Here is a 23,128-nt window from a genome sequence, read left to right as displayed (position 1 = left end):
TTCTTCTAAAGTGAAAAATCAACGACTCTAAAAATCAATTTTAGAATCTTCCTTGGGGGGCAAACAGCTAAAACAGGTCAACTGAGGCCTATTTTACCTACCCTACCACTATGCACTCTATCTTTATTTCTTCTCCTACTATCTGCTGACTCTCAGCCTATCTTACTCTACAGGCCGATGATGAAGTTTGTTGAACTCACAAAATATATATATATATATGGCAGGCGGAAACACCGTCGGCCGCCTTTTACAATCGGCAGCGCATAGCAGCACAAGACGAGAAAACGGTTCGGCAAATTCACGCTAACGGGCAAACACTCACAACCACGGGAGACATCCTGCGGCAATTTTCCCAGCATTACACAAGAACCTATTCCGACGAAGCTGAGGAGACAGGCGACTTCGGAGTGTGGAACACTGACAACATGCCTGAACACCTCAGAACTCTTCAAAAGAGACCAATCACTTTGGAAGAGGTTACTCGAGCCTATAAACAGCTTAACACTTTCATTGCCAAGCTGAAAATTGGAATTTCGTATGGTGGCCAATTTTTTTTAATTTTTTTATTTAGTTAGCGACGTCAACGCGATAACGCGTGATCGGCCGTTTGGTGAGAACTCGCATCGTGTGATTGGCAATGAACATGTTAAACTACGGAAAACCCCTGGCCTGGATGGGCTAGGCGTTGAGCTCTATCGCTCAGCCTGGAACTTCATCTTGCCTATCCTGGTCTCATTATTCAACAGATTCCTATTCACTGGTGACGTACCTGCTGACTTCGTTAGTGGGTACACAATTTTCATCTCCAAGAAAGGGAGAGACCTAAATAGCATGGGTAGCTGGAGGATCATTTCCTTGACCAACACTGACTACAAATTATTCGCAAGAGTGATTTGTAACCGTCTGAAGTTGGGTATTGGGAATGTGCTAACCAGCACTCAAGTATACGGAGTTCCGGGAAGATCGATGGAGCTCAACCTCTTCCTGATAAGAGACCTTCTTCGCCTTGTGACCAACAAGGAACTCCCACTTGCACTCGTATCAGTAGACTTAGAAAAAGCGTTCGATAGTGCAAAGCACAACTTCCTGCACTATATCCTAGAGAAAGTCGGAGTGGCGGCCTGCGTAAGGGAAGCAATCAAAAGCATGTATGGTAAAACAACAACGCACATTGCGATTAATGGGTTTCTTTCAGAACCCATTCCCATACGCAGAGGGGTTCGGCAAGGCTGCCCCATTAGCCACCTTCTTTTCTCTTTAGTACTAGAGCCTCTTCTAAAAAAAATTGATGAGACGCGCGCAGTAAGAGGAATACCGCTGCCCTTAGGCTCCAAACAGAGCAAAACTGTCGTATATGCCGATGACATTGTCGGAACCCTTCGGGATTCCGACTCGATTTACATCTTCTTCGGCATACTGCGAGAGTTCAGCATGCTCAGTGGTCTTAACACTAATCACGAAAAAATAAAAATCAAAATTTATGGGAAATTCGGCCCTGATAGTCTTCCGTATGGTCTGAAACCCACAACCGGTCCATTAACAATACTAGGAATTCCCTTCTTAGCGACCCCAGTGTTGCAAACACAACACTTAATAGAAATATGTTGCGAAAAACTCAAACCCTTCAGTCCCAACTACCTATCATTCGAAGGTAGAGCAACAGTTATCAAAACAGTCCTAAAACCGATGTTACTGCACACCATTAACCTCACAAACATCACAGGCACACAAGACAATGCCATTCACAAACACATCACTAATTTTTTCTGGAACAACAGGAAACACGAGGTGCGCAGGTCTTTTCTCCATCTTCCCCCCACACAAGGGGGATTCGCCCTGCCAATCCTCAAATACTGCCACCTAACCAACACTGCTCAGACCATACGGAAAGCACTGGCATCAAATCACCCGTCCGGCAATCTGATTAAATACTTCTTAGGATTTTTCCTACCCCACTTCGGGATCACTGGCCACGCCGGACCATGTGCGGAGAGGGTGCCCGAGTGGTACTACACAATGTGCAAACTTTTCAAAAAAATGGCAACGGGTGGAGTTCGAGTACTTCAGCTCAGCCCAAACAAGCTGTACTGGAAAATTTTTGACCACTTTGACTAGGAAAAGCCCGATCTGGGCACAAACGAAGAGGTGCTGTTCACCAACATAAAAAACAGCTGGGGGCAACCATTTCACCGGGACTTAGCCTGGAGAATCGCCTACGGCAGACTTCCGGTGAAACTGGTAAAATCAGCCTACAGCTCGCGACCGTGCAACCTCCTTCTGCGACGTCTGCGGTGCGATAGAAACCGTAGGGCACCTCTTCTTTCACTGCCCGCCAGTACAGCGTGTTTGGCAGAGACTGGCTGAGGTGCTTGCGATCCCAGTGCTCACATTCGCCGAAGTAATCTTGCTACAGTTTCCTCCCCCAATAACCAAAAACAAGAAACACCTGATTTTCCTAATAAATGTGATTAAACATCACATTTGGAAAATCAGGAAAAAACACCTTCTTAACGAGGAGGATCGCATCTATCTCCGTGTTAGGAACTGTCTCTCAGCATACCTCCGCCGCTTCCTGGAGCAGGAAAGGTACTTACGGGGTGAAGAGCGGTTCCTGAGGAGATGGTGCGACCCACCAACCATCTACCAGATCATACAGGGGAGAGTCCGGTTGTGTCTGCACCTATAACACCTTCAAATTGTAGGTGTTGATGCTATCTCGATCTTCCTTCCTGATCAGCGTTTACCCCACAGGTATGTGGGGTAAACGCAGTTGAAAGTTTTTCTGTCCCCAGGTTGGGATTGACCTGAACAAACCCCGACTGCGAAGGCCAACATCGAGGTGGTCCCAAGCCCTTTTCAGGGCGGGGTCTTCCGGGCCAGGTCATCTCCCTTCCTTTCCTGGTTATACTGTTCTAGGTTTGCTCGGCAAACTCATTCCTCTATAGAATTGTCTTCCACGTGGTCTTTAGATATATTTACACTTGTTAAATTTGCTTAGTCTCTCCTTTTTTTTCCTTTTCAGGATTTTTCCTTTTTAAAAGTGAAAAATCAACGACCGTTTTAGAAGCATCCCTGGGGGGATCAACAGCTAAAACAAGTCAGCTGAGGCCTCATTTCATCTACTCTACTACTATGCACTCTCTATCTTTATTTCCTCTCCTACTATCTGCTGAATCTCAGCCTATCTTACTCCACAGGCCAATGATGAGATACGTTGAACTCACAATATATATATATATATATATGGGACAAATAAAAACAACAGGGGCCAAAGGAATGGCTTTTGGCGGTCATCCTCGTCCAGGATCTGTAGCTCACCGTTGGTGTTTTGGTTTTTGGATCTACTGTCGACGCCGCATATCTGGTCGCACGTGGCAAGTTCCGCTACTGGAAATACATCTCCGTAGAATAACCTTCTTCTCCTTGGCTTTCTACTTCCGCAAGACGAACAAACTCCTCGAACTCCTAGAACAGCCTCCAACCTAAACTTCCGAACAGCCCCTGAACAGCCCTCTGAACAGCCAACCTACCATAACATCACTGGCCAGAAGGGTGAAGCAAGATGCTTTTTTATTCCCCGTTGTCTGATAGGGACGAATTGAAGAGGAAAGATTTATGAGTTGTGAGCTCACCCTGGGGGGGGGGGGGCACGGAGATTAATCATTGTTGCTAGTATTTAGGATGGCTTTTGGCCTCTTGTGTTTGATGAGGTCAGTTTCGTCATAGCTTGCAGCATGTTTCACTAAATCTTTGGGGTGTGTAGAGATCTTTAAGAAGAATTTTGCCGCTGTAGTTTGTAGGAAGGAGAAGATGTAAGGGATGTTTGTATCTCTATGCAGTCGGACGTTTCTTAACCACGGTGCATCCAGGATCATGGGCAAACACTTATTTTGCACTCTCTGTAGCCTGAGGATGTTGTTGTTGGATGTGTGGCTCCAGGCTGGAGATGCTTATGTCACTATGAGGCGGATCGTCAGCAGGTAGAGGAGTACTTTGATTCTGGTATCTTGCTTTTTCTTTTTATTAGAGGATAAAGTTGTGCGATGGTTTTAGATGCTTTCGTGCAAAAGGCTTTGATGTGTGGGTTGAAGGTTAATCTTTTGTCCAGTATTACCCAAGACATTTTGTTTCTGTTTGCCAGGGGATTTAGGTGTTGAATAGGTAAGGAGACACTTAGGAGATACCAATCTTCTGGTGAACAGCATCGCAATACTCTTTTGGGGATTCACTTTTAATCTCCATTTGGAGAACCATTATTCTATTTTTAGTAGATTTTCTTGCAGTTTTTTGGTGACAAGTTGTGGATTTAAAGATCTGGCTAGTATTGCTGTGTCTGCATAGAGTGCTAAGATGCACGACATTGGGTTGTGCAGGATGTTTGCCATATATATCGAGAATAAGATCGGTGCCAGTAGGTACCCTTAGAGAACTCCCGCTGAGATCCGTCGCTGCTTTGAAGCTGTTCTATTTATTTTGACTTGTATGTGTCTGTCCTGGAGATATGCCTTGATGATATGCCTGCTGAGATGAGTTTGTGTAGTAGTAGTAATCCAAAGTGCCATATCTTGTCAAAGGCTTTTGCTATGCCGAGGAAGACTGCTCCAGTGTGCTGATGCCAATTATAGCTGGTGGTGATGTACCCAGTTAGCCTATGAATTTGTTGAGTAGTACTGTGATGTTGTCGAAAGCCGAACTATTCCTTTGGAAGGATATTTAACTCGTTTACTGAGGCTTGTAGTTTGGAGAGAATTTTTCGGCAATTTTGCCTACGTTTGAGATCAGGCTGATGAGTCAATAGCTTTCAGGCAGGTGTGAATATTTATCTGGTTTAGGCACTGGGACCACATCTGCGACTTTCCAAGAGGAGGGAAAATATTTGAGTCTGACCATGGCGTTAATTATTGTGGTGAGATGTATAACTGCTGTTCGGAGCAGCAGTTTAATAATTCTATTTGTAATGCCATCGGAACCGGGGGCTTTTTTATTCTTTATCTTTTTTTATGACTTCATAGATTTCCGTTGGTGAGGTGGTTGCAGGTTTGTTGTTGCAGGTGTCGGGGAGTTTTAATACATAACTGATATGGTAGTGGATGGTCAAGTTCTCGTATGCAGGGCTACACTGTTTTTCTAGGTTTTTTGCTATATCTTCTGCTTTTTCTGCGTCCGTGTGTACGAGGCCCCGGACTGACCTGAGTGGGGGGGGGGTGGAGGGATTTCTTTTTGTTTCTGAGGTTTCTTAATATCTTCCGGATGGATTGTTCGCTGGGTGATATATTGAGGCTAGTTTGGCTTCCCATGTTTCATTCCTGTGAGCTTTAAGTGCTTCTCTAACTTCATTGTTTAGCTTGTTGATGATCTTTTTGTCTTGAAGTGCGAGGGTGTTATGGCACCTTTTCCTTGTTTTGTTTTTGTACCTAATTAAATCCATGTCTTCAGGTAATCCATTAGGCTTAAAGGTGGTTTTAGTAGAGGTGACAACCTTTATGGCTGTGTTGATTTGCTGGGTCAGACTTTTGACAGCATTTTTAATTTCTTTTATGTGAGCTGATGTGAGGGACAGGTCCAACGTGTTCCGGTAGTACTTTTGATAGTTTTTTACATGAGATGAAGGAGTTGGGGGGGGGGGGGAGGCAATTGTTCTTGCTTCCCAGCTGGAGTAGGATTGGGTTGTGATCAGATGTCAGTTCGTTTAAAGAGCCTGGGCTATACTGTAGCTTAATATTTTGCAGGATGCCAATGTCAAGTATGTCAGCTGTGCAGTACGTACTGTGATGTGTTGGTTCGGTGGGGCCTGCCACCACTGCGTAGTTTGAACTGGAGTAGCTGAAGAGGATGTGGTCGTTTTTGTTGGTGGCTTTGCTGTTCCATGCAGGGTGTTTCGCATTTAGGTCACTGACAATGATGACTTGCTCTCTATTTCGCAGGACGGCATCCAGACTAAATGTAGCAGATTCTTTGATGGTAGGCTGTAAGCTGCATAAAGCGTTAGTTTCCCAGCTGAGGTCATGGGTACTACTGTTCCTGTGAGCTCTAGATTTCTGGTTGAGGGGTTGGTTACAGAGTGGTGATTGATATAGATTTTTATGAAAATGGCGGTGCCACTGCCTCTGTAGTTTAGTCAGTCGTTTCTGTGGAGGAGGTATCCTCTAAGTTTGGAGTTGTCTGCTGGTCTCAAGTGAGATTCATTTATAAGGATGATGTCTGGGTTGTATCTCACTGTGAATTCCTAGAGTTCCAGAATCTTGATTCTAAGTCCATTTGCGTTCCATTACATTACTTGTTGCATAGTAAGCAAACTAAAAAATTACTGAATATTACAACTATTTAAATACACAACATCCATATGTCTTTATTATTATTATTATTGTAATGCGGACGGTCAAGAGGATTGAGGGTGTAGAATACCAGGAAACTTGGCAAAAGTGGAGAAAGCATTTTGCCATTTTTCAAAAATCAATTTAATATCTTGTGACTTGTATTAGATATTAAGCTGATATGAACAGATACTACACTCTTATCTTAGCCAAAAGGCAGAAGACCGAAAAGTGTTGTAAGTATTCTTATCACTTTAATATCTGATGCGTGCGTCATTGTCCCCAAGATATTAAACTGATGATTGGAAAGCTGCGAAGTATGTAACTTACTCCACCTTTTCTACGAGTTGCCTTGGTGCTGCACCATCTCTCTCTCTCTATCTCTCTCTCTCTTTCTCTCTCTCTCTCTCTCTCTCTCTCACACACACATCCTTGCTAAATATAATAAAATAAAAACTTTTATATAATATTATATAAAATTTTTATGTGCGTAAATGACGTAAATAAAGTTAGAAAACTTTCGCAAACGAAAACGTTATTGCGAATAGTTTTGGCTTAGATTCAATCTACGCCATGAAAAGTTTTTCCATTTCGGCTTTGAAATAATGTTGGATCTAATATCCACTTAGCCTATTTTATATTTATGACTGTAGCCGTGGGTGTTCCCCAGGACCGGTTTGCCTATTTTGAGGGACGAAAAACCCGAGTTACCGGGAGAAAAAACCCCACCAACGTATGAGACCGGTTAACTCAATTTTAGTCAAAAGAGACCAGTTAAAGGTTCCTCATGTCATGGACGGGAATCGACCCAGGTCTTTCCAACAAATGGGATTCTTCTATACCGTCTGAGCTACGGAGGCCCTATTTCCCTATGGATTTAAAAATTTTAATTTTAGCATGCAATGTAATACTTTTACACGCCTTTTTCTTTTCACTGGCGAAACAGCACTCTTCGAATTTCTTCTGGCACGGCCACGTCATGATGATAAAACCGGCGTAGCATAAATGGTACGAATCATAACTGAGAAGGGTCGTACGTCGCAGGGGCGAATGCTGGTCTTAAATTCACGCTTGTTCTTGTTATCATTCAGGGATAGACCATTTAAAACTATATATTTAGAAATTTATGTACATTTAATCATACAAATACAATATTTATTTTACAAATGACATTCTATCTTTTTCAATTTAGCTATTTGAATAAAAATTCTACCCTACAGTTCTTTTTTATGAACTGATCAATAACATCGTCATAAAAAGTTGGTTGTAACTTAATTTTCCCAAGCAATACGCACACTTGTAAAGGCTGGCTGAAGCTCACTGGCTAGGGCTACGTTGACTGCGTATGGCCTGTGTTTAAGCAACAGAGTGAGACGACGTGAAATGGCTATGCGCGCGAATGAAATCACAGTGCTGCTGCTTGGATCTGGAAGCTTCTACAACCGCGCAAGCCAAAGTAGCTTTGAGTAGACAAGCAAGCATCGGCCTTCGATACACAACGCAAAGCTCAATTATTGCCGCGCAAGCTTAAGACGTCTTCTGTCTACAAAAATAAAAGCCTAAATGGAATGCTTATAAATTAATGCATTTATTAACAAATAAATAGTACTTATTTCTCAATTAATGAGCTTGGCGCAGCAAGCATGGGGAATTCGCCCCTAGTATGTCGTAATATTCAGGCATTACTGTACCTAGTGGCATATTATATTATACATATATATATATATATACAGTGATTTCAGACTGAATCAAACTATATTATATTATATATACATATTTACAGTCAGCCCTCGACTTACGTCCGTTCGAAGATACGCCCGTGATCTGATCCCGATATAAGGGATTAACATTTTCGATTATACTTTGAAAATTCTTTGAAGAAGACGCAAGCGAGCGTAAAGTAAAATGGCTTCTGTTTAGGAACAATGCACCATGCGCAGTGGCAACAGCGCATTCAACGGCAACCACCCGAGAGTGGTTGCCGTGCAACGGATACACTTTTAATTGCCGTGCAATTAAAAGTGTATCCAGTGATACACTTTTAATGTATCACTGTTGAAGACACGTGCAACGCCACGTGTCTTCAACAGTTCCTCCGTTGATTTTAATTTTGAAAAATAGGTTATTTGTGTATTTATCATTAAATATTCGCGATGTTTTGTGTAACATGGCCCTACACGACCAATCAAAAAACCTAGTGAAGAATCACAGAAAAGAGGCGAGCAATTGATCTTGAAACGAAGTTGCAAGTTATAAAGCAACATGAAGCTAGTGTGCCCGTCAATGTGATCGCACATGACCTCGGATGGTCTCATTCTGCATTGACGACCCATTTTGAGAAATAAGGATAAAATTGTAGACGCTGTGAAAGGATCTGCTTCTATTAAATCGACGATACAACGACAAGGTCCTGTCGGTGATATGGAAAAGCTACTTGCATCATGGATAGAGGACCTGAACAAAAAACCGCGAATAATCCTTAGCACTGTGACCATAACCGCTAAGGCGCTTAGTCTCTTCAACATGTTGAAGCAGAAAGCAGAACCCGATTATGACTAGGAATTCAACGCTTCTTCCGGTTGGTTCATAAAATTCAAGCAGCGTTTTGCGCTGCATAATGTGAAAATGTACGGGAATCTGCAAGTGCTGAGAAGGCTGCCAAGGAGTTTGTGGAAAAATTGGATAAAATTATTACGAGGAAAATTATTTGTCACGGCAAATATTTAATATGCATGAGACGTCCTTGTTTCGAAAAAAAAATGCCCGAGCGGACATTCATCCACAAAAAGCTCCAATCTATACCTAGTTTCAAAGCTCTTAATGCCAGTATTATAATTCTGTTACGGGTAATGGCTGGATATAAACTGAAGCCATTTGTGATGTGGCACAGTGGGAATCCACGAGCCTTCAAAAATATTACGAAGCATGCTCTTCCAGTTCATTATCGGAGCAATAAGAAGTCGTGGATGACTCAAAAATTGTTTGAGGATGCCTTAATCAGCTGTTATGTGAGTGAAAAGGAAAGTTATTGTGTGAAAGAAAATGTAGAATTTAAAATTTAATTAATTCTAGATATTGCTCCGAGTTATCCACCTTACATCGCTGATCTTCACCCCAAAATCAAGGTCATGTTTCTTCCTCCACACACTACTTTATTGATTCAACTGATGGATCCAGAAGTTCTAGTAGTGTTTAAGGTTTATCATCTACGGAGAACTTTTTCACAAGTTATTTCTGCGACTGAAGAAAACGACCAAACTCTCATGCAATTCTGGAAAGCATTCAATATTTATCATGCTATTAAAAATATTGCTGTGGCTTGGGACGAAGTGACCTCTCAGTGGATGAGTGGCAAGATGGTAAAAGACATTAAAAAGGTGTGTGCATGATTATGGAAGTTTTGAAAAAAACGAAGACCTTTGTAAATTGAGTGAAGAAATAGTCGGCCTAGCAAACAATCTGAATCTCGAAGTGAATGATGACGATATTGTTCAACTCATATAAAATGCCCCTGAAGAGTTGACCAACGAAGAATTGGTTGAGCTGGAGGAACAACTGTTGCAGAAGAGGAAAAACGAGAAAAGGAAGAGGGAATAGAGAAACAAAAAGGGGTAGTTAAACAATTCACGCTGAAGGGTATTTTGGAAATGTTCTCTGCATTTAGTGATGTTCTCAAAATGGTTGAAGACATGGACCAACCCAATGTTGAACGCTACTTAATAATAGAAACGAAAGTACTTGATGTGTTTGCTTGCTATAAGCAAATTTATGATGAAAAGAAGGAGAAATAAGCAGAGAACATTGGATATTTTCATAAAAAAAAAAATTTAAAAAAAAGCTACACCAGAAAAGTCGTATCCTAGTACTTCGCATACGGAAGGTAATGCAGATGGAGGAAGATTATTATTCTCCTGTTTTATATATAGTGGAACGTACAGTATCGTTATTACGGTTAAGTCCCTAACTCCTATATAACTCCATTTTGACGATTTAATGTATCAACTTACATCCTACCGAGTGGAACGGAACCCCGAATTAAATGGATGACTGTACACAGATTTCATATTTCATACGGAATTAAATTACCCTTTTAAAACTCAAGCTGAATCACTTTCCTTCTATTGCATTTAAATTCTTTCAGGTAAATGAATTTACCTGAAGTTCTAGAACGGTCGAAATTTTGAGTAAATCATTTATTTTAACTGAACACCAAAATATCAGTTAACGTCATACTTTAAATATTAAGGTGTTAAAATAATATCTAAATAAATTTAAAATATTTTAAATATAATTAATTTAATGATTACTTTATTCATTTTATAATACTTGCATATATATTTTATATAAAATTTATAATTAAAAATATATAAAATTTATAAAAACGAAACATACATTGAACTTAAAAGTAAAAAAATATTCCGATTTGAGCGAATCGCTACGTCAAGAATATCTGGAATTACTTGCCATTCTGAGTAGTCCTCGGTTATCAGATCGACTTTTGAGGTGCATATCACAATGCTTGTGTTCAAGTAACCCTTTTTTGTCCTCAAAGCGCAAGAGTAGTGATGCTGGCAATTCGGATATGCCGAAGAGAACCAGTAAAGTAGGTACTTACTTGCAAGCGAAAAAGGTGAAAGTTCTCGACTTCATAAAATAATAAATAAATAAATAATAATAATAAAATATATGCTGAAGGTGCTAAGATTCCATTCACATAATACATTCACAAAAATTTTATTACAGTATATTGTTATAATTGTTCTATTTTATTATTAGTTACTGTTGTTAATTAATCTCTTACTGTGCCTAATTTATAAATTAAACTTTATCATAGGTATGTATGTATAGGAAAAAACATTTATATATAGGGTTCGCTACTATCCGCGGGTTGTCTTGAAACACATCCCCCATGGATAAGGGGAGTGGGGGGGACTACTGTATTCGACATATCAGACGACATATCAAGACATAATTTTTCCTACACATGTCATTAAGCTTGAAGTGACTCCAACTTCGTGAATTCTGTTTATTTACAAATATGTGAAGGTTTCTTTCTTTTTTTCCCCCCTCAAGAGTTTACTCGAACTTGAATAGCAAGGCTGCCTAGCCTGACGTTTGTCTCATTCCTTGTACGCTGTTCTCATCCTATTTCTTCGATGAAACAAATTATTTATGTCAACGGGATGCCGCTAGATATGTGTATTCACTTCTGTGGTGGTTTGGATAATTTCTGGACCCTGCTTGCATCTGCAAATATTATCACCCAAACCGGATATCTGTGTAAAAGACGTTGATGGTGCTCACTCGTTCAAAGTTTGCTGACGAAACTCATCCACTAAAAAAATGTTTGTTTTCATGACAAGGAATAAGAATAATATATGTAGAAAGGAAACCAGCAAGGGAAAAAATGTAATTCACCACTTCGGCGATTATACCGAAAAAATAATGAAATATTCATTGAACTCCACTGTTATAGCAAATGTTTTTTGATGTTGTTCTCTTGATGGTTCAAGTTTGATTTCAATCTCTCTCTCTCTCTCTCTCTCTCTCTAGTGTGTGTGTGTGTGTGTGTGTGTGTATCGTTTATCCCTTTGTAAATAAATGTTTTGATAATGTTCAGATCATCTATCTATCCTTTACACTACATACAACGGAGTTAGCAAAAGCTGGTTGAAAACAAGGCAAAGAAAAATGTTTGACAAGACTAAAAATGAATAAGCAAAATTTCTTATTGCTTATTAATTTATTATTCACATTTCATCATCATCATCATACGTATCAAGGGTTCGCTACTATCATGGCCTGTTCCGGCTTTAGAAGTCATCGTTGAATCGTTTAAGAGGACGTCTTGGTTTTCTTTTTCTTAATGGCTTGTACTTTAAGGCTTGGTTTAATTCTTTCATAATATCTTCGTTTCTTTTGTGATCAAATAGGGTATACTTTGCAGCATTATTCACATTTGACTCTGTCAAATGTTATAAGAAGAGTTGTTCCTAGTTTCATGTATGAATTGAATATTCATTTCATAAATGAAACTAAAACGGCGAGACAGTTTTATCCGTATCTAACTTTTGGAGACTGAGGGGGAAGTCATTCTCCGTTATCAGTTTTAAAGATAGACTATTGCTTATTTTAACAGCATCCGGCTAAGAGAGTAGACAGTGCGGCAGACAAATGCCACCATCTCGTGGTCCCCAATGCAATATATTGTCTGAAATAGTGCGGGTTCTGCGGTTTATTTTCTTGTGTTTCAGGATCGAAACTCAAGAAAATCGGTTTTCTAAACCCGCTTGCCTATGCAACCGGGTTTTTTTTCGATCAGGTCTCGATGGTCGGGACCCGGTCGAAAAAAACCCAAAACACAGAATTCCCATCAGTTGCAATACGATAATATTGATACGCTGAACAAAAGGAAAGATTTGCTGACTTGCTGGACACTCGACCAGTGGATCGCATTCAAAGATAAATACAATTGGTTATTTTGTAGGAACATTTTTCTGTTTTCTGACTTTTCTCCCTTTACGGTAATTATGCCTACATTATTGTGTTATTATTCAACGATTGTTTACAGTTTTGAATGTGTGTATAAAGTCAATATCAAGAGTCACCCTGATTACGAAATGTGATGAAAGGGAAGGGGAGGTTTGGAGCTTCTCCAGATAGCATTCAAAGGTAAATACAATTGGTTATTTTGTATAGGGCCCCCGGAACGTATTCGTTTAGAATTTAACCACTGGGAAAGGGTTTGTGTCCACCTCAAAACTCTGAAACAGAATTTGGAAACATATTTTCCAAATAACATTTTATAAGAAAATTCTGTGGGTTCGCGATCCACTTCAGACTTACAGTCACGAGAACGACCTTTCGTTATCGAAAAAAGAACAGTTAATCGATCTTTCAAGTGACAGTGGGCTTAAAATGCAATCCCGTGATCTTGGTTTGGCTCGATTCTGGATCTCGCCTTCAGTGAGAAGTGAATTTCCCGAATTATCTAAAGAAGCCGAAAATTGTCATGCAGTTTTCTACAACCTATCTTTGCGAGAAAGGATTTTCATCGCGCTTCAAATAAAAACAAAATACAGAATTCGTCTTAGTGTGTGTGTGTGCCGATCTTCGACTGAAGTTGACCAATATTGAGCCACATATCCAGCAACTCAGCAATGCCGAGAAGCTCATCCATCTCATAAAACGTAAATAGTAACATAATTATATAATATTTTTTATTTGTTTAATAAACAAATAAACATCATTGAACAAAATTAAAACTTTGTTCACTGATGATACACTTTTAATCATTCACTTCCAATTTAATTAATTATGTTTCCATATGTATTCAAAGCATGCTTTTAAATTTATTAAGTTATAAATGGCACAGTTTTTCCCAAATGTTGATAATCCCCAAATAGGTTTTAAAAAAAAAATTGCATAACTTAGTGGTTTGCAGAATTGTTTTAGGCATTTGACTGGTGCTTGGGCTTAGGAAGGTTGAGAAACGCAGGGTAAGAGTAATATTGGCGTGGAGACTTTGGAAAAATTATTAATTAAAATAAGTGACAATAACGATTTTGTCATATACATAGTTTTCACCGATTTCAAAAATTTATTGTAAACTAGAATTTTTGAAAGAAAACATTTTGTTTTCTTTCAAAACAAAATGTTTTGGTGCGTGTGTGTGTGTGTGTGTGTGCGTGCGCGCGCGCGCACGCACACACGCACACGCACGCGCACACACACACACACACACACACACACACACACACACACACACACACACACACACACACACACACACACACACACACACACACACACACACACACGCACGCACGCACGCACGCATGTGCACAGCTTAGAGAGAACGTTGATTGAAGCCTCTAGATAGTAGCTTTCTTAGCATTATAATGCTATGTAGACATTTGACATTCCTTTTGACGATGTATTTGATTCACAAGCATCAGTGTTTATGAAAAGGCAAGAGTAGTCGCGTATCAAATTTGGGGCACAACCTCATCGGCGTACCACTATACCAAAATATCATTTATGCTATAAATTATTCGAAAAACACTGTTTTTTTTTGTTTTTTTTTAAACGTTAATATATTTATTGAAACAAATTATTATTCGATGCGAGAAATGGAAATGCTTGTGACCCGATACTAGAGCAGATATATCAGATTCAATATTTGCAAATTTAATGTGGTTTCTCAAAAGATGAGATATTCCTGGTGTTTAATCAGTGGAAAAATAACCTGCCTTGCTTGTCTATGGAGGCGTAACTGTGGTCTTAAAAGTGTTAGAAACGAAAGTGTTATTCGGACAAACGGCAATTGGCCGAAGCATTTAAAGAAGGCTGTTCCCGACCATATCTTACCGAACTATGCGCAGAGAATTGAAGAGGATCGGTATTGGCGCATGCCTATACGGAAAATAAAAGCTTCTAATTCAGTGGCCGGAGTATTAACTCATAAAGCGATGAGAAGAAATCAGATTCATCACGATCATGCAGTATATGTACTACTGCTGCTGCATTTTTTTAATAATAGCAAATTTTATCTTGAATACAGAAAATTGATATAAATTTAACTCGAAACGTTGCCTTAGCTACTTAGTCAAGTACTTTGTGCAACTCAGGGATGTCGATGATTGTATTCTCGTAAGCTCTCAGGTCAACTTACTTTCATAGTCTCTACAAACATTCGGCTTTGAAATAATGTTGGATCTAATATCCACTTTCCCAATTTAATTTTATATCGCTGAAATGATGACGCATGGCTTTTGTTTTTAGTAATAGACAATTCGGCTGATCCCAGAGATAGTCCAACAGCAGGACAACTCGTTGCAAAGGTGGAGAAAGCTACACGGTTTTGCAGCCTTTCGGAAATCAAGATATCTGGAATTGCGCGTCGTTCTGAGTAGTTCTCGGTTATCACATCAACTGTCGCGGTATATCGTAGAGCTTGTGTTCAAGTAACCTTTAATTTACTTAATAAAGACTCCCTTCCTCCCCAAAAAAAGTGTGTTCAAGTTGCTAAGATTCCATCGTATTCAGATAACTTTTATTACAGTATGTTGTTATAATTGTTGTATTTTATTATTAGTTACTGTTGTTAATTAATCTCTTAATGTGCCTAATTTAAAAATTAAACTTTATCATAGGTATGTATGCAGTGGCGCACCCAGAGGGGGGGGGCAAAGAAAAAAAAACACTAGAAAAATTTCCAAAATTCTTTTCCTAATTAAAATTCATTTTTTTTATTTATGTTGTGTGCTACTTATGAATTAGCGATCACTGTAGATGCTCAGTCATAGGTCGTATGCGATGTGTAGTGTGTATTCGCAAAACGTCTACTCAACTCGGCCCCCGCCCCCAAAGATTAAATCCTGAGTGCGCCACTGTATGTATGTATAGGAAATCAGTGTATATATATAGGGTTCGGTACTATCCGCGGGTGTCTTGGAACTTACCCCCCGCAGATAAGGGGGTGGAACTACTGTATAATCATAACACAAAATGAAAAAAGTAACAAATATAGAATCTAAAGAGGAGAAAGCATTGGGGGGGGGGGGAACTAAAGATGATTTTTCTTAGCAGAACAAAGAAACCACCGCTCCAGTTTTTCTCATTTTTAACTTGATTATTACCAGCGGTGAGCTATAAGGGGCTCGCGCGAGCCCTTTGTTAAATTTTTCTCAAATTTGCGAGTCACTTGTTCTTCTTGTTTAATAATTTTCTAGAATTAGAAAATACCACCGTGGAATGTATACATGCTAATATAATTGCTACTTTAAATTCATATGGATTTTCTGATAACTATATAAAAAATCATTTTATTGCATTGATGGAGTTAGTGTAATGTTAGGAAACAAATCAGGTGTTGCAATCAAACTTCTACAAAAATTTCCCAACTTTGTGATTTGGCAATGCGCTCATCGTTTACACTTAGCATTAGACGATTCGATAAAAAAACATTAAAGAAATAAATAATTTTGAAATATTTATGGATAAATTATATGCTTTTTATCATCAATCACCAAAAAATCAACGAGAATTAAATACGATTGCAAAAGGCCTTAGTATCGAAATTTTAAAGATCGGCCGTGTGTTTGGATCACGATGGGCAGCTTGCAGTTTACGAACGGCTCTTGCTTTGTGGAGAAATTACCGACTTCTCAATTTGGAATTTTTAAAAGATCTAGCATTAATGATTGATATCCTACAGGAATTATCATATCTGTCAGAAGCTCTACAAAGTCACAATATAAGTATTATATATTTTGTGAGTTCAACAAAATCTCATCATCGGCCTGTGGAGTGAGATAGATGCTGAGATTCAGCAGATAATAGGAGAGGAAATAAAGATAGAGTGCATAGTGGTAGAGTAGGTAAAAGAGGCCTCAGCTGACCTGTTTTAGCTGTTTACCCCCCCTCCCTAGGGGTGTTTCGAAAACGGACGTTGAATTTTCACTTTACAAAAAAGGAAAAATTCTGAAAAGGAAACTTAACAAAAACTAGAAAACTTAACATGAATAAGGTACAGAGATAGTAAACCTACCGAAAGGTCTGGAAAAAGAATAGAAAGGTGAACTTAGAAGTGGGGGAAGGACCTGGCCCGAGTGATGCAGCTCAGAAGGAGCTGCACCGCCTCGCTGTAGGCCTTCGCCGCTCGGGTTCTCAGGTCCACCCCCTCCTGTGTGGACTTAAAGACTGTACAAGGAATTGACAAAGTCTACTTCCTCTTGTTGTGTGTTGTCAATATTTCATCTGCCAACTTACCACCCTCGGCTAAAGTTATCATTTGGAGAGTTCTGAAGAACGCTATTTCTGCCTCTTCCTTCCTCCATATCCAGAACTCCAATTATGTGTTCTGGAGTGACCTCACTTATGTCTTCTATGTATAGGTCACCCCATTTCACACTCACAACTTTTGTTTCTTGTCTTCATTCTCCGCGTATTCTAGGGGGAATCTTTGTATTTTGAGCATTTTTAAGATGCTCCCTACCATGAAAGGAGAAATGTTTTTCTCTCCACATTCGAAGCCGCCAAGTAGCTTATTTCTGGTTGCTATGTTCTTGACAACTACTTGGTATACCTTCCGCCCCATAGGGCTAAACCGAAATATGTTTTCAGCTCCTACATAGTTCATAATAGCTCTTGCTCTCTTCCTTGCCGGTGTTGAAGCATCCACCTCAAAGCCGAGGGTCCGGACGCGAGGAACCACAGATGTCATCGTTGGAAGATTGCCTGGAGGGGGGCTATAAAGTCCTTATCCCTATCTCGTGTTTACTTTTACCCCTGTCTGGGGTTTAAAGTGTCTGTACTTAGATAGTTTGATATCTCGAGCCCCTATGGGACCCGTATCTGATATCAACTGGAAAGAACAGACCAGTCAAGTACCGATCACTTTAAAGTGAACACGGTGTTACCCGTCATCATTTCTGTTCGCGGGCTAAAGAGCCCGTCTTTAAGGGGGTAAAACTTTAAACCTAAGGGTTTTCCTGACCTGCATTTAGAGGGAAGTAGAAACCTTCCCTCTAGGCTGCAGTATACCAACTATGTTCCTAACAGAAATGTCTGATAGTTGCCTCGGTAAATATACGTCATAGGCACAAATTACTTTAATTTTAAATTTTTTAAATTTTAATTTTTAAAGTTAATAAATATACAACTTTAGTGGTGACCTGAAGTGGCCACCAATTACGTTTGCAGGGTGTTTCTTCCTTTATTTTACTGAGGGGGGGGGGGGGGTGCCGCCAGTAGTTTGTTCATGAGTTCTTCCTCATCCAGGTTGGAGAGTACTGTTATGGTTTTGGCAATTTCCCCTATGCCTTTCTCACTGAGTTCTGGAATTAAAGTTTTAAGTTGATTTTTCGTTGTCTTCCTTATATTGGGGAATGTTATTTCTCCCCACCTAACTCCAAAAGTTCTGTAGTCCCTAGTGATGATGTAGGGTGGCCCTTTTGTATCAACAACGTTTTTGATTTCTTCTGGTCGGTTCACACGAAGGGGGAACGTCAAAGGTTCTTGGGTGTCTTCCTCTTCTGAGGTCATCACCTCGTCTTGTTTAGACTTCTTTCCTTCGTTCTGTTTCACGCTCCCAGGGCGTTTCTTTAGAACTTGGGCAACGATGTTGCTCCATGATGGAGGGTTCGTGGTGCTCTCTTTAAACTCTTCGCTTGAGGAGTCTTCGTTGTCAGTGCCCCATTTTAAGGCCGGATGGCATTCTGGGGTTGACTGCCCTTTATCTGTGGATATTGTAGTGGAAGGGATGTGGCTGTGAGGAAGAACATCCGATGGCATGTTATTTGCTTCGACTGGGAGAGTCGGGTCTTTACTTAGCTCTATAGCTGCAACCTCTGAAGGAGGAAGCGTAGATGGATCTTTACTTGGAAGGGGAAGAAAGTCTTCAGGAGACTTGGAAACGCTGCCCCTTGTGCACTGGAAATGTCTGTGGTCGATATTGGAGCAAAGGCTGCATGGTTCAATACAGGTAGGTTGGGAGTGGCCAATGATGCCACAATTCCCACATTTATTTTTCGGACATTCTTTTGCGATGTGGCCGCCAAGGCGGCAACGACTACAAAGTCGGGTCATGCCCGAGTAACTTGCCATCACGCTGTACCCTTGTATGATGATAAAATTGGGTATTGTTTTTTCCATCACTATCTTAATGCAGATCCTGTCTCCAAGTTCGATGTTTTGATATTTCGGTAGATATGACCTACATACAGCTTCTACGGTTCCGTACTGTTGGAACGTTGTTTTGAGAGTCGCGTCTGAAATCTCCGCTGGGAGCCTTTTTAGGTAAACATACTTTAAGTTATTATTTCTGAGGGGTGTAGGGTGGAAGAGTTCTCCATCCAGGACGATGCCTTCTTTGGTTAATTTGTCCTTTGTTGGATGATATTTGAGGGTGACCTCGTAAAGGCCCTTCTGAAAATCCCAACAATTAATATTTTGGATTTGTTGAACGTCAACTACTTTAATTAAGGCCTCTGCTAGTTCTGCTGCGTCAACGGCCTTCTTGAATGTAAAACGAACAGTTAGCTCCCGCGACGTTCTTGGTGACGTCATTATACTGGGAAGGGAGGTCCTAACCCTAGTCCCGCTCCCAAGTGTTTAACTTTACCCCGGTCCGGGGTTTGCTGTGATCTGTGCTCGATGCTTGATATCAAGAGTCTCTACGAAACCCACACTGATATCAAGCGTCTACGAACCGATGCTACAATTTGCTCTTAGTCTAAGAGCTTTTGATGACGTCAGTATACGCACTTTGATCTTAGCCAAAAGGCAGAGAAGCGATAGAACAGACGCTACACTCTCACTTAGCTCGAAAACTTTGTAAGAACAAAAACTACACTTTGATCTTAGCCAAAAGGCCGAGAAGCTTATGAGCGATTATTCAGCGCCAGGTAAGTATTATAAGGGCTAAGTTAGGTCTTTTTTTTTTTTTTTTTTCTCGACGATGCGAGCCCTTTGTTAAAATTTCCATAGCTCACCACTGATTATTACCAGGTGCGAAGAGCAAAACTCTCCTAACCCTTCAAAAGAAATTAAATTAATCAATGATTTGTTCACAACAACAGTATTTTAAATTTGAAATGGTGTTACGTAAATATTACAAATGATTGTAAATATTTTCCATAATATTAAGATTTTTTTGTTTAGATATGAATAAAATAATACATTTATCTCTATGTTTCAAATTAAAAATTTTATAATATATTAAAATTGTATGTAAAACATTTCTAATAAAAAATTATAAATCTTGATGGCATTTTAACAATATAACAATAACCAATTTAGAATTGGTTTTCTTGAACGAAATATCGTCTTGGCGAAGTTTAAAATTTTGTGAGTTCAACGTATCTCATCATTGGCCTGTGGAGTAAGATAGGCTGAGATTCAGCAGATAGTAGGAGAGGAAATAAAGATAGAGTGCATAGTAGTAGAGTAGATGAAAGAGGCCTCAGCTGACCTGTTTTAGCTGTTGACCCCCCAGGGGCGATTCTAAAACGGTCGTTGATTTTTCACTTTTAAAAAGGAAAAATCCTGAAAAGGAAAAAAAAGGAGAGACTAAGCAAATTTAACAAGTGTAAATAAATCTAAAGACTATGTGGAAGACAATTCTATAGAGGAATGAGTTTGCCGAGTAAACCCAGAACAGTATAACCAGGAAAAGAAGGGAGATGACCTGGCCCGGAAGACCCCGCCCTGAAAAGGGCTTGGGACCACCTCGATGTTGGCCTTTGGCGAAGTTTAAATATATTGTTTTTTCTCAGATTTCACTATTCTGAACGCATAAAAATATTTTTGTAATGCTATTCATATTTAGCAGCCTTCGCGCCATATACATTACATGTTTAGAAGAATTCAATTAAAAAATTTGCTTCCTATGTATCACTAATACATAGGAAGCTTTCTGAAATGTACTATAATTGCCCAACATAATTTTGTAATGTATATATTTAATGCTTGTTCTTTCGAATAGGACCAGGGTGATACCTCGGCGCCAATTTCCTTATACAGGTTGGACGTCCCTCCCTTATTCGGGGAGCGACCGGGGATAGTAATATATTTATTTATTATTATTATTATTTATTTATTATTATTAACAACTAAGAATAAATCAGAATTTACACTTTCTTTAGTGTAAATTCTTGTATTTAGTAAAAATTGGTGTATTAAAAGAAAATGCATTTTCTTTTAATACACCAATTTGTAATTTATATAATGTTTATAGTATAGCTGTAGTTTGGATCCGTGTAGCATACTTACCTGGCGCTGGCAAAACTTTGATCTACAAGGAAGTTTGCCCAGAAAGAGACTGACCCATTGCACACACGGGTTGGTTGACTTTTGCCACTTTCCCAAACTGGGATAGATGGAGTGTGGAATTTTTGGTAGTGGGGACTGCGTTCGCGCTATCCCTTTCTCATGTAATCAAAAGAAAGTGTAAATTCTGATTTGTATTCTTAGTTAAAGTGAAAATTCTGAGATTTATTCTTAGTTAAAGTGTAAATTCTTAGTTGTTAATAATAATAAATAAATATATTACTATCCCGGTCGCTCCCCGAATAAGGGAGGGACGTCCCACCTGTATAAGGAAATTGGCGCCGAGGTATCCACCCTGGTCCTATTTAAAAGAACAAGCATTAAATATATACATTACAAAATTATGTTGGGCAATTATAGTACATTTCAGAAAGCAGTGTTCTTCACAAAGCTTCATATTAGTGATACATAGGAAGCAAATTTTTTAACTGAATTCTTCTAAACATGTAATGTATATGGCGCGAAGGCTGCTAAATATGAATAGCATTACAAAAATATTTTTATGCGTTCAGAATAGTGAAATCTGAGAAAAATTTTTAATTTGAAACATAGAGATAAATGTATTATTTTATTCATATCTAAACAAAAAAATCTTAATATTATGGAAAATATTTACAATCATTTGTAATATTTACGTAACACCATTTCAAATTTAAAATACTGTTGTTGTGAACCAATCATTGATTAATTTAATTTCTTTTGGGTAGAAGGAATCAATCGACCGTGAGATGCGGTGATTGATTCATTCAATCCAATACCCTTGGAGGGTAACGGATGGCAATGCTGTAGCTAATGAAGTTCTAACTGAGGCTCGGCTATTGTTGTTACCCTCCTGCCATGATCAGAGCTTTAATAGCTTAATAACACCTTATCCCTACACTGTCCTCTACAGATAACGGGGAAGATGAAAAGCATTATTGCTTCGCCCCTTTAAGCCAGTCCTTATAAGGACTAATTTCTTTTGAAGGGTTAGGAGAGTTTTGCTCTTCGCACCTGGTAATAATCAGTGGTGAGCTATGGAAATTTTAACAAAGGGCTCGCATCGTCGAGAAAAAAAAAAAAAAAAAAGACCTAACTTAGCCCTTATAATACTTACCTGGCGCTGAATGATCGCTCATAAGCTTCTCGGCCTTTTGGCTAAGATCAAAGTGTAGTTTTTGTTCTTACAAAGTTTTCGAGCTAAGTGAGAGTGTAGCGTCTGTTCTTTCCAGTTGATATCAGATACGGGTCCCATAGGGGCTCGAGATATCAAACTATCTAAGTACAGACACTTTAAACCCCAGACAGGGGTAAAAGTAAACACGAGATAGGGATAAGGACTTTATAGCCCCCCTCCAGGCAATCTTCCAACGATGACATCTGTGGTTCCTCGCGTCCGGACCCTCGGCTTTGAGGTGGATGCTTCAACACCGGCAAGGAAGAGAGCAAGAGCTATTATGAACTATGTAGGAGCTGAAAACATATTTCGGTTTTGCCCTATGGGGCGGAAGGTATACCAAGTAGTTGTCAAGAACATAGCAACCAGAAATAAGCTACTTGGCGGCTTCGAATGTGGAGAGAAAAACATTTCTCCTTTCATGGTAGGGAGCATCTTAAAAATGCTCAAAATACAAAGATTCCCCCTAGAATACGCGGAGAATGAAGACAAGAAACAAAAGTTGTGAGTGTGAAATGGGGTGACCTATACATAGAAGACATAAGTGAGGTCACTCCAGAACACATAATTGGAGTTCTGGATATGGAGGAAGGAAGAGGCAGAAATAGCGTTCTTCAGAACTCTCCAAATGATAACTTTAGCCGAGGGTGGTAAGTTGGCAGATGAAATATTGACAACACACAACAAGAGGAAGTAGACTTTGTCAATTCCTTGTACAGTCTTTAAGTCCACACAGGAGGGGGTGGACCTGAGAACCCGAGCGGCGAAGGCCTACAGCGAGGCGGTGCAGCTCCTTCTGAGCTGCATCACTCGGGCCAGGTCCTTC

At 39.6% G+C, this 23,128-nt stretch overlaps 1 non-coding gene and 2 pseudogenes across 1 annotated transcript; 2 read left to right on the top strand and 1 right to left on the bottom strand.

Annotated features, from left to right (window-relative positions):
* Positions 1-6,369: 6,369 nt before the first annotated feature.
* On the bottom strand, positions 6,370-6,545 carry LOC150094933 (U2 spliceosomal RNA; annotated as a pseudogene).
* A 14,536-nt stretch (positions 6,546-21,081) lies between these two features.
* LOC150094932 (U1 spliceosomal RNA) lies at positions 21,082-21,244 on the top strand. The gene has a single exon (XR_016550208.1). It is a non-coding gene; the product is annotated as a U1 spliceosomal RNA (small nuclear RNA).
* A 1,019-nt stretch (positions 21,245-22,263) lies between these two features.
* On the top strand, positions 22,264-22,420 carry LOC150094931 (U2 spliceosomal RNA; annotated as a pseudogene).
* Positions 22,421-23,128: the final 708 nt, after the last annotated feature.

This window comes from Typopeltis vanoorti, chromosome 21 (assembly GCF_054136105.1).
Source record: "Typopeltis vanoorti isolate ZY-2024b chromosome 21, IOZ_Tvanoo_1.0, whole genome shotgun sequence".
In the NCBI taxonomy this organism is placed as follows: Eukaryota; Metazoa; Arthropoda; class Arachnida; order Uropygi; family Thelyphonidae; genus Typopeltis; species Typopeltis vanoorti.
The sequence above is the reverse complement of the archived record's forward strand: the minus strand, read 5'-3'. Positions and strand labels throughout refer to the sequence as shown.